Here is a 17,747-nt window from a genome sequence, read left to right on the forward strand (position 1 = left end):
CACCCGAGCAAGGGGGAGTGTCTATACGCGGCTCGAATCATTGCAGCTATTCAAAGCTGTAATGTCCCAGCGCGTATTACACAGTCGGCGGTAGCGGGGATGCGGCGTAACGGCGGCGGGGTGCGGCGCGACGGCGGTGCGGGGGGAGGGGAAGTATTCTATTCCGGTATCGGGGGTATTTGCGGGAGTACGAGTACTCCCGCAAATACTCGGAATCGGTCCCGATACCGATACTAGTATCGGTATCGGGACAACCCTACTTATAACAAACTTGTCAATTGATTGTGTTTCCTGTGGGAGGAGCCCTTATCTCTCTGGTGTGCCGTCCTGGAAGGCGTAGGAGAAAAAAAAATGGGGATAACTTTACTATTGTCTTATTTTTTAATTCAAAAAAGTGTAATTTTTTCACCAAAAAAGTGCGCTTGTAAGACCGCTGCGCAAATACGGCATGACAGAAAGTATTGCAACGTTTGCCATTTTATTCTCTAGGGTGTTAGGATAAAAAATATATATAATGTTTGGGGGTTCTAATTAGAGGGAAGAAGATGGCAGTGAAAATAGTGAAAAATGACATTAGAATTGCTGTTTAACTTGTAATGCTTAACTTGTAATACCAACGGCTCACCACCAGATGGCCCCAGCTCAAGCCAAGTCGCCAGGGCCCCATTTCTAGTCGCCATGGCGACCTGGCGCCCGGGATTTGTCGAGCCCTGTGTTATGCTCTGTTCTAGAGCCTGTAGTGAGTAATCTCTGAGCAGGAGGTCATCCAGATACCCTAGCACCAGAATCCCTTGGACCTTTAAACCCAGTACTGATGCTAGGACCTTTGTGAACACCTGGGGGAGCTGTAGCAAGCCCAAAGGGTAAAGCCACAAACTGGAAAGGACGTTCCTCTACTGCAATTCGCAGGAACCTCTGATGAGGCTGAAAGATAGGTACGTATAAATACACATCCTTTATATCGATAGAGGCTAAAAAGTCCACCATCTGGAACAAAGCTACAACTGAACAGACAAACTCAATCAGAAAGGACTGGATTAGTAGATACTGGTTCAGGGATCTTTAGGAAAAAAATAAACAATAAAAATTGACCATGTGACCCTGTGTGGTGTTTAACCATAAAACGGGTTTGCTCCTTCGGATACAGGAACCTGTACAATCACTCTTTAAAGAACTAAAATGATGTAGTGCCTGAAGAAAGGAAAAAAAAATAAAAAAATACTAAACACACACACACACACACACACACACACACACACCTCTCTTTTTCGTGGATCCAGCGGGAACACCAAAGAAGAATCTTTGGGGTCGAAAGTATTCGATTATGAGGGGGGTGTGGTTTTGAGATGGTGGAGTAGGGAGCAGCACGCTCACAGAGCTCTGTCCCTCCACCCTGACGCCCAGCTAAGGATGCAGTTACCCTAGCTTTCCCTAGCCCCACGAGCCCAGCTACAGTAAAATTACTTGGGCACGAAGATGAAAGAGAAAGCGGCGCAGAGACCGGGCATTTCTTCCCCCCGCACACGAGCTGCTGTAACCAGGAAGCAAAAGGCAGAATCAAGTGACTCTGCAATGAGTGGGGAGGAACACATCAAGTGTGTGCACGGCCAGTCAAGCAGGGAGACAAGTGTGCCTGACAAACCTGAGAAGCGGGCAATACCTGCCCCACAGGTTCAAGTGGATATGGAGCGAGGGACACAGAGCCAGGGGGGATACAGTCCTAACCCCCCCCCCCCCGGATCAAGGAGGGATGCCATCAGTATCAGGAGTCCCAGGAGATTGGGACCGAAGAAGCTCTGTTACAGGCTCTGCCAACCCGTATGATATTGAGGCAATGGTGTCACGCATAGAGGAAATGCATCCCAGGGAGCTGAAGGAGGTACCCACAGAGGTACAGCACCTATCAGAGAGGCTGAAGGGAGAGGAGGACTTGGTGGCTTCCCTGGAGAACCAAGTCCAGCGCCTGGAACAGGTACAGAACATACAAATCTCACACGCCTCAGCTATGCAATTACAGTTGGAGGAATTTGAGGACCTTAGTCGCCATCAGAACTTGCGGTTTAGGGAAATCCCTGAAACTATAGAAAGGGAGGTTCTACAGGCAACGGTCCTAGCAATATGTCAGCAGCTAGCTATCCCTTCCCCTCCCCAAGCATTGGAATTTGAAAAAGTACACAGATCTTTGCCCCCCCCCCCCAGTAAATGTAAATAGACCAAGAGACGTTATATGTCGTTTTCACCGCTACACGCAGGGCTGTGGCGTCGGTAGATAAATGTTCCGACTCCTCAGTTTTATGTACTTCCGACTCCGACTCCCCGACTCCGACGTATTAATATGCGAATGTATTTTATACATTCCTTGAGGGAAAGAAACGAAACCTACCACAGGACTACTGGCTGGGAAGCCAACAGTCTACTGTATTGCACAGTTTAAGCAAAAGACAAACACAATGAAAACAATCAAGTGGCTGGATAGTAGCAGCAGGCATAAACATCAGGAACAGGATCTTTACCAGTTCAAAAATACAAACCACATTATTTGGTTGTTTTAGAACAAAAACAAAGCTTATCTATAATGAACCAAAAACAAAATGTGTAAAACCTAGAAATGGTTTATATTAATCTTGAAATGTAGTTATAGGCTTAGCAAATGCAAATCAATTCAATGTAGAGTTCTAAGGAAGAGAATTGCCTCTGCCAGATCCTCTTTCATAGAGGCTATTAAGTCAGACTTTATTATTTTTAGGGCTGAAAATAATCTTTCGACACTGACTTGGGTGGGTGGCATTGCAGTAACTATTCTGGCCACATCACTAACGATCTCTGGATAAACAAGGATGGCTTCTTCAACAGTAAGTTTTGATGAGCGATCATACTTTTCAACTTCTTTTAGTGCTTTATAAAACTCCTGTTGGAATTTTTTAATTTGGACACTTACTGGTTCTCTAACATGCGTTCCCTGTAAAAGCAGAACACAACACTATGGAAAGTATAAGTATCGCAGCTCCTAATTGTGCGTTGCGTGCCATATAGTGAAGCACATGAAAAGCATGCTTCTTCATGGTCACTTAACGTGTTCGTTTTGCGGTTACGTGAGGCACTGCATGCATTGGTCTTTATTCTTACAGTATAGAAGTCATTAATTATAACTTTTTGTGAATTGGGACATTTAAACTTGCTTTTTTTTTTTTTTTTATTCCAATCTAAATTTAGTAGGAGTCGGAGTCGGTGCATTGTTTGCCGACTCCGACTTCAGGTACCCAAAATTTCCCCCGACTCCTCGACTCCACAGCCCTGGCTATACGCACAAATAATTAATAAGCCGCAAAGCATGGGAAGTGGGAGACAGAGCAAGATGGAGCTATGGTGACAATTTTACCAGACTTATCTCGTGCTACTTTGCAGAAAATACTTGACTATAAAGAAAAACTCCCTTACATTACTTTGCGGCACCCAGGGCAGCTCCCAGATTTGTTCTCCTTTCTTGAGACGGAGGCTATTGTGATTCTGAACTGGTTAGAAGCAAAACCAGGCCCCTTGGGAAGTAAGGAGTATACAGGGGGCGGAAGCTCTAGGGCCCAAAAGGGAGACGGAGAAGCAAGAAAATAAAGAGTCCACCCCCCCAATGTAAAGGTTGATACAGGACGAGAGTAAGAGAGGTGCTCAGAGGACCTCTCTCCCCCGAAGCATGGACCCCAACCCCCTAATTTTTTTTCTCCCCCCCACCCCCACTCTTCCTCTCTCCCCCCTTTTTTTTGGGGGGGGGGGGGGAGTGCATACCAATGGGATCAATGGAACACTCAAAAGATATGGGAGTTTGTTTGGGGGTTAAGAGACGGATATAGCGCTGGACTCCTGGGTTAGCAGTCCCAGACATCTCTAAATACCATCAAGCAGCGCACTTGGGTAGGGTCATAGACTGGTGTAGACATACTGAACTCAAGGCCGATTCGAAATAAATAACTGACAAGCACTACAACTTTGCCACTTTTTAACCTCATTAGGCCCAGCGAGAAATTTTAGACGTGAACTGACAAGGCTTGAAATGTACTGTGAAGAGAAGGAACCCCTCTCCCGAACAATTTCTAAGATCTATACGCTGTTAATTGCACCCTCAGACGACTATGAGATGTCAGCAATTGGAAAGTGGGCAAGAGATCTTAATAAGACCTTTACTCCTGCCCAACATCAGAAGATAATATATCTTGCGCTGAACTCATCAATCTGAACGAGATCTCAGGAATCAAACTATAAACGTCTGACTAGGTGATACTATACCCAGTCAAGGCTGGGTAGGTTTTTCCCTGAAGCCTCAGTGTTGGCGATGCAAGAATATTGCTTCACATATTTTGGACATGTCCTAAGATCAGACATTATTGGCAAGAGTTACAAAGGGTCTCCCAGAAATGTATAACCTACCCAGTATTGGACGATCTTTCTTTTTACTACACCTCTCACAAATACCAATACAGATATATAAAAATGTGGTCCTATGCCATTTAGTCAATGAGGCCAAGGCGTGTATAGCTCAAAGTTGGAAAAACCCTAGACCACCATTAATTTCAGAATGGTTGAATAGGGTTAGAAACGTAGGGGCCATAGAGGACTTGGTGCTCTTGGCACAGGATAGAAAAGAGCAATACACCAAAATTTGGACACCATGGAACGTATTAGTATACTTAGAAGGGAAGAGAATGAAGGGAACTATAGGAGGGGGAAGGAGTTTGCCCGGCCTATGAAATAATACAGAGACCTCGTCCCTCCATCGGGAGAGGGAACCAGGGAGGGGTTATTTTTGGGTATTGTTTTAGGGTGGGGCAAGTTCTGTAAAACATAAAATAAAAGAGAGGAATGGGTAATGCTTTGGTGCCCATAGAATAATGAGAATTAAAAAGCAGTGGGGCATGTGGAGTAATTATATAGGAGTACATTGACCCCAATTTGCTTACACTGCAAAATATAAGTAGGGCCATGCCATGTGAATATGTATTAAAAAAAAAATAGAGAATGAATGAGAAAGGAATTATGAGAAGAAAAAAAAAATCATTTGAGGAAGCAGTCCCGAAAGTTTTAAACAAGGGACGCCTGGTGCTTTTCTTCACAGAAAGTAGAGAACTCTTCCCTCTGGAAATCCTTTAGGATATATTTTTCCAAATGATCACCATTAAACGTTCCCCCTAAAAAGGGAAACCTGCCAATAGCTTTTCATAAGGAAGCTCGGCTGACCAGTTCGTAAGCCACCAAAGTCTGTGCAGCTGTACAGACAAGAGAGCTAAAACGAAAAACGTGCTGTATTGAATCCTTTTTAAAAGGCATCAACAGCAAAACACAAGCACAAGGAATATCTGTCTTACTTTCAGGCAGATAATCCTGCTGGTTGGGCCCATCAGGCTGTCTGACCTGATCCTTTACAGACTGGCAGATACCAATTGCTGCAACAGCTGCCGGAATAGCTGAACTGGGCAAAAAAAAAAAAAAAGGGAAGTTATTAATAATGACTCCAATTTTTAGTCAAGGGGGTCCTTCAAGCCCTGTGCATTATCCATCGGATAAGTTGAGTTTATTTATTTTTTTTAAAAGGAAGGGTACACTTTGCAAACACCCACAGCTAGCCCAAATCTCCCCCGTATGGTCACCGCACACAGGTATCCAGCCTTTAGCTAGCTTGACTGATTGCTACAATCACGGGGACACCCCACATTAATAAAATAAAGGGGTTTCACTTACCCGTCCAGGCGCAGGGCTATTTAGAAACTAAGGGCCTAATCTTCACCCTTCACGGGGTGGTTCATGTCACTTGGACTTTCAAGGACTGGGTACCCTTTCATGATTAGGGTCCACTCCCTTGGACCTGTACAGCAACCTGCAGGAAATGCCTTAGCGCTGTAGTGTCCAGGATTTCCACTCCGCAGGGTCTAGCGCCCGGAGGTCGCTTAAAGAAAAACCTTGCAGGATCTCAAGTCTTCTATGCCAAGCTAGGGTACTATTTATCTAAGCATAAAAGCCTGTGTCAAATGGATCAGATCGGTCAATCCCTTGATTCATTTTTGGAACCGTTTGTGGAAATAGAGACCTGGAGCTCAACACACCGTGCCATCCACCTTACAGACACTGGTAAAAAAAAAAAATGATGTGCTTCCTGTATGGGAGGGGTTATAAAGACTTTTGGTCTACCAGTGTCCACTCACCTAATGATGAAGTATAACCCAGCAAGTAATGAATATTAGCCTGATTCTGTGTCTCACGATGTATAAAAAAAAAAAAAAAACTGACAGGTGGAGGAAAAAATTTAAATAAATTAAAAATCAGTCCATCCTTGTGAAAGGGGCCCAACACTTCAACAGTTTCACTGGATCCCATACCAAAACATTTTTTTGGGATTTGTAAGCAACGTTTTCAAGAATGTTGAATGTTGATAGTAGAACCATATAGGTTTAGATTAGGTTATTCTGAAAAATTATTGTCTGTTGTCGTGCAACTCTAAGGCCCCTTTCAGACGGACGGCAGTTTTGCCGCAACTAAAAGCATGTACATTTTTTGTGAAATTCAAGGCTCTGGGCACTGCGATTAGCTGCATTTTTACATTGCGATTACATGCGGCCTCGTTTAGCTGCGGAAGTCATTTTCATAGCAACCCTTTTTATTTTTTTTGATTATGATGCGCTTCCTGTTCTTTTTTTTTTCTCACGCTGCTATCTGCAGTTGACACAAAAGACTGCGATTACCTGCGGTTAAGTGCATATAGCTGCGCTAAATTGCACCTGGACGCATTCAATTCTATTTTTTCTATCCGCACCAAACCGCATGCAACGAAATCGCAGCTAAACATTGTGTGTGAATTGGGCCATAGGAAAGCATTGTGTGCTTTTAGCTGCGGTAGAAAACTAGAAAATCCGCAGCTAAAAGCACCATTCTATCCGTCCGTGTGAAAGGCCCCTAAGCCCTGGTTCATACTGGTGCGGCTTTGAAGTCACGCTACCTCAGTGCGATGTCAAAAGGCACACATCAGTACTATTTGCACTGCTTATTTCATTGCGGTTTGTGACTTCATTTAACAGGAGTCTATCCAAGTTTCAATGAAATCAGTAAATAGTGCAGGAACCTTTCATAATCGCTGTGGCATGAGTCGCGGCGATATGAACAGTTCCATTGCCTGCAATGGGTGAGACTTGTCATACAATTTGGAACTGTCAAATTGCATGACAAGTCACACCGATGTGAACAAAGGCGAAGTAGTTTTCTCTTTTACAAAAGGCAGCATGCAACAAAAATAGCTCTGCATGTACACATACACCCAGAAAGTATTCTCTTGTAAATGAAATATAACCCAGTGTTACAAGCATCTGGAAATGATTTTTGTGGGTCTGTGATAAATAACTTTGTAACTTCAGGAATCTCTGTACTGACATTACCTCAACAAAAAAAAAAAAAGCTTCCACAGCCGAGCGCATGTGCAAAAATCCCATTATCCAATTTTCCATCCCTGGAATTACTGTTGAGCTTCTGGGAACTTTGTTGAAATTATTCCTGAACCTTTGTGCCACTTACTAGTGATCCCCCACACTCTGTCCCTTTAAAAGGGTTGTAAAGGTTTGTTTTTTTATTTTCTAAATTGGTTCCTTTAAGCTAGTGCATTGTTGGTTCACTAACCTTTTCCTTCGAGTTCCCTTTCTTTATTTATTTTTTCTTTGTCTGAATTTCTCACTTCCTGTTCCTCCTCGGTAAGCTGTTATGGCTGACTAGCCCCCAGCCAGAACGGCTCGGATGATGGTGGCAAGCTTACTGAGGAGAAACAGGAAGTGAGAAATTCAGACAAAGAAAAAAAACATTTAGAAGGGAAATCGAAGGAAAAGGTAAGTCAACCAACAATGCACTCGCTTAAAGGAACCCCATTTAGAAAAAAAAACAACCCCTTTAAGCCACAGCCAGTATTCAGCGTAATGAAAATAACACCCAATCACTATTTCTCAGCTGCGGGGTGCCCAACTTATGATCCTGCACACAGGCCCACTGCTTTCAGAAAATGCCCCTGACCTGAGCGCATCATTGCACATCCATTCCATATGCTTGTATGTGACATCACATACAAGCATATGGGCTGGATGCGAAAGGTGTATCAGCAGAATGAGTGTGCCAGGACAGGTAGATGTATCTCATCTCTGCTTCCTTTCACCATGCTGCATATCACGCATAGATGAGAAGAGGGTACAGTGGTGTAACAGAAGAGCAGGTGGGTACAGTGATGGGCCAGGTGAGCAAGGGGGGGGTACAGTAATTAGGGGCAGATGTGCAGGGTAGTACAGTAAAACTGAGGTGTAGGAATTGGGGATGATCTGAGGCGCGAGAGTGCAGGATGTTAATTTCTCACTACTAAAGTAGTTTACAGCATTTACTTTATTAAAAATCCTTTTCGTGATTGAGAGTGTAAAGTTGACATTTTTTTTGTTATAAAATTGGCACTCTTATTTTTTTTTAAAACATTTTTTGACACACTGTGCTCAAAAGGTTGCCTCCCCCTGGCCTAGATCAAGTTTCATGAATCGGGTTTACATCCACTTTATAGCATGTTGCCAGCACAGGTACAGGAGGTACCATGCCTGTTCACACAAGCAGTAAGGATGAGCTCCAGTGTGTTCGCATAGTACACGTGCAGAGCCCGCCAGGAAGTCTGCACGGCGCTGTGCTAATCACAGCCAGGGAGACATTGTCCTGATGCTCGGCTGCAGAGATCGGGAAATGTTTCCCTGGCTGTGATTAGCGCAGCGCTGTGCAGACTTCCTGGCGGGCTCTGCACGTGTACTATGCGAACACGCTGGAGCTCATCCTTAACAAGCAGCATGCACTACCACTGGAAGGCAGCGATGCCGATACGCTGAAAACAACTGAGTCCTACTAGTTACAGCACGGCAATGGATTGCTTGGCACCACGCTGGGCTGAAGAAAAAAAAATAAAGTACTGCAGATCATACTATTTTTCAGCAAACACCACCAAAGCACACTGATGTGAACAGACATAGTAAGGAACAACAAGGTATTTCGCCTGAGGTATGGAAGGTGCCTAGTACAGTAAAGGGCTCAGGGTACAACAGACTTCTAGCAAAGGGCTCGCAAAAAGGCTCAGCTCAGGGCATGGCAGACTTCTAGTAAAAAATAAAAATTGAGGTACACCAGGGTCCCGATAAAAGGATTAGGGTATGCCAGGTTTTCGGTTCAGCAGGCTCCCAGGATGGAGCTCAGCAGACACCTGGTAAAAACCTCAGCGTACGGTGGACTCCCTTTAAAGGGCTTGGGGTATAACGGATGCCTAGAAAAGGGTTCAAGGTATGGCAGACTCCTAGAGAGGAGCTTGGTGTACACCTGTAAAAAGGCTTGAGGTACAAGCAGACTTCCAGTAAAGGCTTGGGGTGTAACACGTTCAGAAAAAGACTACGAGTATGGTGAACTCCCAGGGAGGGCTTGGAAAACACCTGATAAAGTGCTGGGAGTATAGCAGACTTCCTGCAAAGGGCTTGGGTATGGCAGACTCCCTGGGAGGGGCTTAGCAGACTTCAGGTAAAATGCTCAGGGGGTGGGGGACACAGGGCCTTTAGAAAGAAACTCAAGGTATGCCAGGCTCCAGGTAAAGGGTCTGGGATGCGGAGGGCTTCCAGGAAGGGGCTCAATGGACTCCCAGTAAAGCGGGCTCCCAGGAAGGGGCTCAATAGTCCCCCAGTAAAGGGGCCTGGGGTATGGTACAATCCCAGTAAAGGGCTCAATGGACAGTGGGGCTCCCAGGACAGGGCTCTGGGATACGGTGGGGGGGGGTTCAGATATGGGGCTAGGGGTACAGTGGGGATTCTAGTACGGGCGGGGATCCAGGGACCACCATGACGAGGCTTCCAATATGGGGCTATGGGTACAGTGGGCTCCCAGTACGGGGCTAGGGGTATGGCGGGGTTTCTAGGACGTGGCATGGTGAGGCTTGGGTACGGCGGGGCTCCCGCTATATGTGGGGGCTTTGGTACTGCAAGGCTCCCAGGATGGGGGGTCTTCAGATATGGGCGTAGGGGTACAGTGGGCATCCTGGGACAGGGCATGGCAAAGCTCGGGTACGGGCTTCCAATATGGTCTAGTGGTACAGTGGGCTCCCAGTATGGGGCTCGTGTACGTCGGGTTTTCAGGATGGGAGCATGGTGAGGGCTTGGGGTATGGGCGGGCTCCCAATACGGGGCTCCTTATATGGGGCTAGGAGTACAGTGGGGCTCCCAGTAGGGTGGGGATCTTGGGACGGGGCATGGCGAGGCTCGGGTACAAGGCTTCCAATATGGGGCTAGGGGAATGGCAGAGTTTCCAGGACAGAGGCATGGTCAGGCTTGGGGTATGGCAGGTCTCCCCAGTACGGGGGGTCTTTTGGTACGGGGCTCAGGGTACTGTGGGCTCCCACTACAGGGAACGGCGGATTTCTTGGGACCAGGCATGGTGAGGCTTGGGGTACGGGGGGGGGGCTTCTGGTATGGGGGGGCTCAGGGCACAGCAGGCTCCCAGTACCCGGCTTGGGGTACAGTGGTCTCCCCTTATGATGGGTATCCTGGGACAGGCATGGAGAGGCTTGGGGTATGAGGCTTCCAATATGGGGCTAGGGGTACAGTGGAGTCCCGGTACGGGGCTTGGGTACATCGGGGTTTCCAGGATGGGGCATGGTGAGGCATTAGGTATGGAGGGCTCATGTTATGGCAGGCTCCCAGTAGGGGGGCTTGGGGTACAGTGGGCTCCCAATACGGCAGTTATCCTGGGAAACGGGCATGGCGAGGCTCAGGTACGAGGGCTTCCATCTGGGATTGGGGTACGGTGGACTACCGGTATGGGGCTCGTGGTAAGGCAGGGTTTCCGGGACAGGGCATGGTGAGGCTTGGGGTACAACAGGGCTCCCAGTACGGGGGGGGCAGGCTCCATTACGGGGGGGGGGCTTCGGGGTACAGCAGGCTCCAGTACTGGGGGGGGGCTCGGCCAGGCTCCCAGTACGTGGGGGGGCGCTCGGGGTACGGCAGGGCAGGCTCCCAGTACGGGGGGGGGGCTCGGGGGTACGGCAGGCTCCCCCTAGTACGGGGGGGGGGGGCTTCGGGGGTACGGCAGGCTCCCCAGTACAGGGGGGGGCTCGGGGTACGGGCAGGCTCCCAGTACGGGGGGGGGCTCGGGGGTACGGCAGGCTCCCAGTAGCGGGGGGGGGGGGCTCGGGGGTACGGCAGGGCTCCCAGTACGGCAGGGTTTCTGGAACAGGGCATGGTGAGCTTGGGGTACAGCAGGGCTCCCAGTACAGGGAGGGGGGTGTTGGGGTACGGTGGGCTCCCATTAGGGGACTCAGTACACACCCAGTAAAAGGCTGGGTGTACGCCAAGTTCCAGGTAATGGACTCCCAGTAATGGTCTGTGGCTGTGCAGAGTCCCAGTACACCTGAGCTATTCTCATCCACTGACATGCAGCACTAGCAGAGCTTGAGCTGGAGAAGTGTATTGCAGAGACATGTGGAGCCCCCCAGAGGTGAGGACAGACACAACAAGTAGTAGCAATCACACATGAACTGGTGTAGTGATGGAGGGCTGTGCTCGGTGAGGTGACCCCGGGAAGCAGACACCGCACACATACTCACCGGCTCACATTCCACAAACACCGCTCGGGCACGCGCACAGCCCTCAGACTCCCATTCGTGACGGAGTGACGTAACGTGTTTACATGTGACGTCATTCGTTACCGGATGACGTCACTCAAACCTTCACACACCCGCTTCTTTCTTTTCCTCCCAGCGCCCGTAGCGCCTGTCACACCGGCTTCTACCTCAAGTCAACCCGGTTCCGAGAAAGCCCGTTACAATTCCGCCGCCATTTTGTTGCGCCGTGTTCGGGTCCGACATGACACTGATTACACCGAGTCTCATTACAGCTCACCTACTCCGCCGGCCCCGCCCCGGCTCTGCGCTCATTGGTCGCCTCGTCCGCCACTTAGGTGCCCCGCTCGGCTTCCAACAGTTGTGGGCGTGCCTTGAACACAACTAGCCCGCCCAGTCGAGGATGCCCACCATGCCTACTGTTGTGGGTTTAGAACGTCGTGATTGGTGTTCGGGTGTAGAGGGCGTGGCCTTGCGCTGATGTTTGGTAAAGAAGCCGCTCTCACCTAGGCGGGTGTGTAGAATGTGTGTATTGGGAGGTATAGAGAGAGAGAGAGAGCGCAGAACTCCTAGTGACAGAGACGAGCCTCACCCGGAACACACATGGAGAACAGAAAGGAGACATAACACCCAGAGAACCTCCATTATTCCTGGACTCCGCATCTCCACACGGCTACTTACCTGTCATTTACCACACGGCTACTTACCTGTCATTTACCACACGGCTACTTACCTGTCATTTACCACACCATCATTTACCACACTGCTACTTACCTGTCATTTACCACACCGTTATTTACCTGTCATTTACCACACGTTATTTACCTGTCATTTACCACACCGTTATTTACCTGTCATTTTCCACACTGCCTACTTACCTGTCATTACCACACGGCTACTTACCTGTCATTTACCCACGGCTACTTACCTGTCATTTACCACACCGTTATTTACCTGTCATTTACCACACTGCTACTTACCTGTCATTTACCACACCGTTATTTACCTGTCATTTACCACACTGCTACTTACCTGTCATTTACCACACCGTTTATTTACCTGTCATTTACCACACTGCTACTTACCTGTCATTTACCACACCGTTATTTACCTGTCATTTACCACACTGCTACTTACCTGTCATTTACAACACCGTTAATTTACCTGTCATTTACCCACTGCTACTTACCTGTCATTTACCCACACTGCTACTTACCTGTCATTTACCACACCGTTATTTACCTGTCATTTACCACACTGCTACTTACCTGTCATTTACCACACCGTTATTTACCTGTCATTACCACACTGCTACTTACCTGTCATTTACCACACGGCTACTTACCTGTCATTTACCACACGGCTACTTACCTGTCATTTACCCGCACGGCTACTTACCTGTCATTTACCGCAAGGCTACTTACCTGTCATTTACCACACCGCTATTTATCTGTCATTTACACACGGCTACTTACCTGTGATTTACCACATGGCTACTTACCTGTCATTTACCACGCGGCTACTTACCTGTCATTTACCACGCGGCTACTTACCTGTCATTTACCACGCGGCTACTTACTGTCATTTACCACGCGGCTACTTACCTGTCATTTACCATACGGCTACTTACCTGTCATTATCTCACGGCTACTTACCTGTCATTTACCACAACGGTTACTTACCTGTCTGTAGGAGGAGGAGCTGCTGGTTTGTTACCTCAATCTCCTCGCCGTCTAGAGTACACAATGAGAGTTGAGAAGAAGTTTAATGTCCACACTTTAGACTGATAGTATAGCAGGCATTGAGAATTAGTGACACTTGGGCCTGATTCACACCTAGGCATGTTTAGTGCTTTTTGCCTTGTGCAGATTTGCTCTACAGAACATGTTCCATAGGAAAGCATGCTAAATGGGCTGTAGTGCAAAATGCAAAAAGCACTACAAATCCAATAGGAGTGAATCCAGCCCACGCAATCGGATTATCCGTCAGGAATGTGATGACGGGCCGTTGTCGGAAGATCCAACCGTTTGTACGCTCCATCAGACAATTGTCGGATTTTGCACAGACAAATGTTGGATAGCATGCTTTAAATTTTTCCGACAACAATTGTGTGTTGTCAGGTTATCCGATCGTGTGTACAAAAGTCCAAAGTACAAACACGCATGCTCGGAAGCAATGCTCACCCATAAGACAATATTAGCAGAAGTTGCCCAAAAGGTGGCGCTAAAGAGCTGAAAAAGCGCCCTTCGGACAAAAGTCCTACGCTTTTTCGGATGAAAATCCAATCGTGTGTACGAGGCTTAAGTGTCAGTTCACACTGGGGTGACCTAGTGACCTGACAAGTCGTACTCCATTCAGTTCAATGGAAATGTTCTAATCGAATTGGCGCAAGTCACTCTGACTTCGAAAAAGGTTCCTGCGCTACTTGGGACAACTTGCATTGACTTCTACTAAAGAAGTCCTTTGCAAGCCCTGCTGAAGTCTCACTGTGTGGGGCTGCTTAAGAGTCGGGAACCTTTAAAGCCCCCCCCCCCCCAGTGAGAACCGAGTCATGGATCCGATTCCAGTGCAGGAAATACGTTTCCTCTTGGATTATCTCTTGGATAAATATTTATTAAAAAGATAAATAAAACTACTCACAAGTGTAGCTAAAAGGTTCACAATGTAACAATTTCCCATAAGTGGCGACAATAGATTGAGCCCAAACGCACTCCAGATAATCATATGGGATCTGATGAGGGCCACTGCTGGCTTATGCATTTCAAAGGACGACCTTCTTCAGCTGAGCTCTGATGGAGAAGGTCGTCCTTCGAATCGCGTAAGCCAGCAGTGGCCCCTCATCAGATCCCATATGATTATCTGGAGTGCGTTTGGGCTCGATCTATTGTCGCCACTTGTGGGAAATTGTTACATTGTGAACCTTTAGCTACACTTATAAGTAGTTTTATTCATCTTTTTTAATAAATATTTATCCAAGGGATAATGCACTAGGCTGGTGTGCCCCCTTTTTTTATTTTTATTTGTCTTGTTTATTGCCAGGATACCCCTATCCTTGAAGGGCAGCAAGGCCAGTGACATATACTATCACAAATATAGACTGTATGGTAATCCATTTGTGCGCAGGAGTGTTTCTATCCTGTTTCACATATATGTGAATCGGATGAATTTTTAACCGCATCTGATTCGTATAACATGCAAATCGGACCAGCTTTGAATGGAGCCGGTTCACACATGTCCGGGGGGCCAACGGTCCATTTCTAAAAAGGGTCCTGTGCAATTTGGGTCCGGATTCAAGTAAGGATTCACATCTGAAATGCTGAACAAAACTGCACTGGAGTCTGGACTGCAAACCACAGCCGGGCATGTGTGAACCTAGAACAGGATACAAGGAATGCTCTAACAAAGAGAAGAGATTTTTAAGGTGCCAATAACTCAAATTCAATATATTCAATTAAAGGGGTCCTAAAGGAAAAGTTTTTTTTTAAATCTAAATACATTCTATGCATTAGGAAAAAGCCTTCTGTGGGTAGTAGCCCCCTCAGCACCGCTAATACTTACCTGAGCGCCATCTCTGTCCAGCGATGTCCACGAGTCCCTCAGCCCTCCGGGACTCTCCTCCTGATTGAGTGCCGCTACTATGTCTCAGGCAATCAGGAGAGAGAGGGGCGGTGCCAAATGGCAGCTCCATGTCTGAATGGCTACACAGAGCTGCAGCTTGGCTCGGGTGACCCCATAGCAAGCTGCTTGCTGTGGGGGCACTCAACAGGAGGGAGGAGCCAGGAGCAGGGAAGAGGAGGATCTTGGCTGCTCTGTGCAAAACCAACTGCACAGAGCAAGTAAGTATAACATGTTTGTTATTTTTTTTTTTTAAACGATACAATCACTTTAATTTTATTATAATCAATTCATGTTAACCACTTCCTGCCCGGCCTATAGCAGATTGGCAGCCGGGAAGTGGTTCTGTTATCCTGACTGGGCGTCATATGACGTCCAGTACGACAACATTCTGGCGAGTGCGGCGTGTCATTTTGACCAAACACAGCTGATCATCGCGTGAACCAGGAAGTGCTGGTAAACGGCGTTCCTCAGTTCGTGTTGACATGGAGAGCCGTTAGGATTCAACGAATCATCCCTCCAATCATTACTGAACCCCCCCCCCCCCCTGTCAGACATCTGCCCCCCAGTACGATAGCGACTATGAATAATCTGAGATACTCGGCAGCAACCATTCGGGGACTAAGGCCGTTTGCCTCAACATTACCGGTCGCTATCAAAAAAGCCTTAAGGACTGAACAACTGTTTAGAATCGATCGACGATCGACAGTCCCCTTATCCCAACCAAAGAGCATATCATGCGCTCTGGTCAACACAAGATTGGCAGTAAGACACCGACTAGAAATCCATGATCTCATCCTACAATGCGATTTAGACTGCCTCTTTATTACAGAAAGCTGGCTTACAGCCGACTGTAACACCATTCTAGGAGAACTGGTGCCAGAAAAGTATTGCATCTTAACAGAAAATAGAGTGGGGCAAAGAGGAGGAGGCCCTGGCGGTGATCCACAAGACTCACCCTGCGATCACTAAACCAGTCCTCAAAATCCACTTCCATTCATGGAAACCCTCTCTCTACAACTTCAAACAAATCCCCAGACCACTCACATTCTACTCTGCTATAGACCACCGGGTCCAAATCGCAGTTTCTATTATCTTTAAACAGAGTTCATCTCTACTTATACCCTAAAACAGAAAACATATTTTGCTGCTTGGGGATTTCAACCTGTGGGCCAACTCCTCACAGGTACCCGTGGCCAACGCTTGCATTGACCACCTGGAAGGACTAGGGCTGCAGCAGTTAGTATGTGGGCCCACACATGCTTCTGGGCACACGCTCAACCTTATTTTCAGACAAGATCTGGAAGTAAAAATCTCAAAAATTAGCCGTTACCATGGACAGACCACATGTATCAAATTCATTATTATCAAAAATGCCCCTTCAATAAAAAACATCAAAACCAGTGACAACGCACTGGACGAGATCTCAGAGAAGCTCCATTCAGAGCTCTTCAAAACAACATTAGGAACAAAATAAAAACAATCCAACTACAGCAAACAGCCACAGAAAACCCTGGAGGCGATCAACACGGCCCTACTACAGTCAGCCGACTTGGTAGCGCCAAAACGCAAAACCTGCATCCGGAAAAACAACCTAGTTGCTGAAGCAAGAGCGCAGAAGAGCGGAAGCCGCCTGGAAAAGATGCTCTTCAGAGGAAAACCACGCCATCTACAAGGTAATAACAAAAAAAATACCACAAAGAAATCTTCAAAGCCAAAAAAATTACCTTTCCAATGCCATCACAAATGCCCTAAACCGCCCCCGCGAACTCTTCAAGCTAGTCACCCAGACCATGAATCCAGTCTCTCTTGAAGCCCCCAATTCTGATACCCAAGAATTTTGCAATGAATTATCGGATTATTTCATTAACAAAATTGAAGGAATCCGTGAAAGCATTCAGCAAAAACAGTACCCCCCCCTCAACCCCCCCCCCCTCAGTAATTTGCCCAATACCCACATAAATTCACCGCAATCAACAAAGTTCACTCTTAAACCCATCTCCATCGATGCCACAAAAAATATCAGTACTCTGCGAAATAGCACAGCGCCTTATGATATCATCCCCACCAAACTGCTGAAGGAATGTGCCGGTATTCTGGCACCGCCTATCACGCAGCTTATAAACCAGTCCTTCAATGAAGGCATAGTGCCCTCCCAGTTGAAACAAGGCATAATCAAACCCATCTTAAAGAAACCAACTCTCGACCCCCAAAGACCCAACACACCGTCGTCCCATTACAGGCCTAAATGTCCTCTCCAAGGTAATGGAGAAAGTAGTGGTACAACAGCTGCAACAGCATCTAGCTACCCATAATTTGCTCGATCCATTTCAATCAGGTTTCCGTCCCGGGCATGGGACGGAAACAGCATTGCTCAGAATATGGGATGATGCTCTCGAGGCCGCAGACGAAGGAGAATCTTGTCTTCTAGTACTGCTGGACCTAAGCGCAGCTTTTGACACGGTAGACCACAAACTATTACTAAATAAAA

At 47.1% G+C, this 17,747-nt stretch overlaps 1 protein-coding gene across 2 annotated transcripts in view; it reads right to left on the reverse strand.

Moving 5' to 3' along the window:
- Window positions 1-11,973, reverse strand: part of KAT6B (lysine acetyltransferase 6B) — a 203,023-nt gene extending 191,050 nt beyond the window's left edge. The window contains exon 1 of one of the 2 annotated variants that reach the window (XM_040320659.1): window positions 11,812-11,973. The gene's annotated coding sequence lies outside the window, so the exon portion shown is untranslated. The remainder of the gene's footprint in view (window positions 1-11,811) is intronic. The other variant, XM_040320660.1, reaches the window with a different exon arrangement.
- Between the last annotated feature and the right edge of the window lie 5,774 nt (window positions 11,974-17,747).

Source organism: Rana temporaria, chromosome 8, assembly GCF_905171775.1.
Source record: "Rana temporaria chromosome 8, aRanTem1.1, whole genome shotgun sequence".
NCBI lineage: Eukaryota > Metazoa > Chordata > Amphibia > Anura > Ranidae > Rana > Rana temporaria.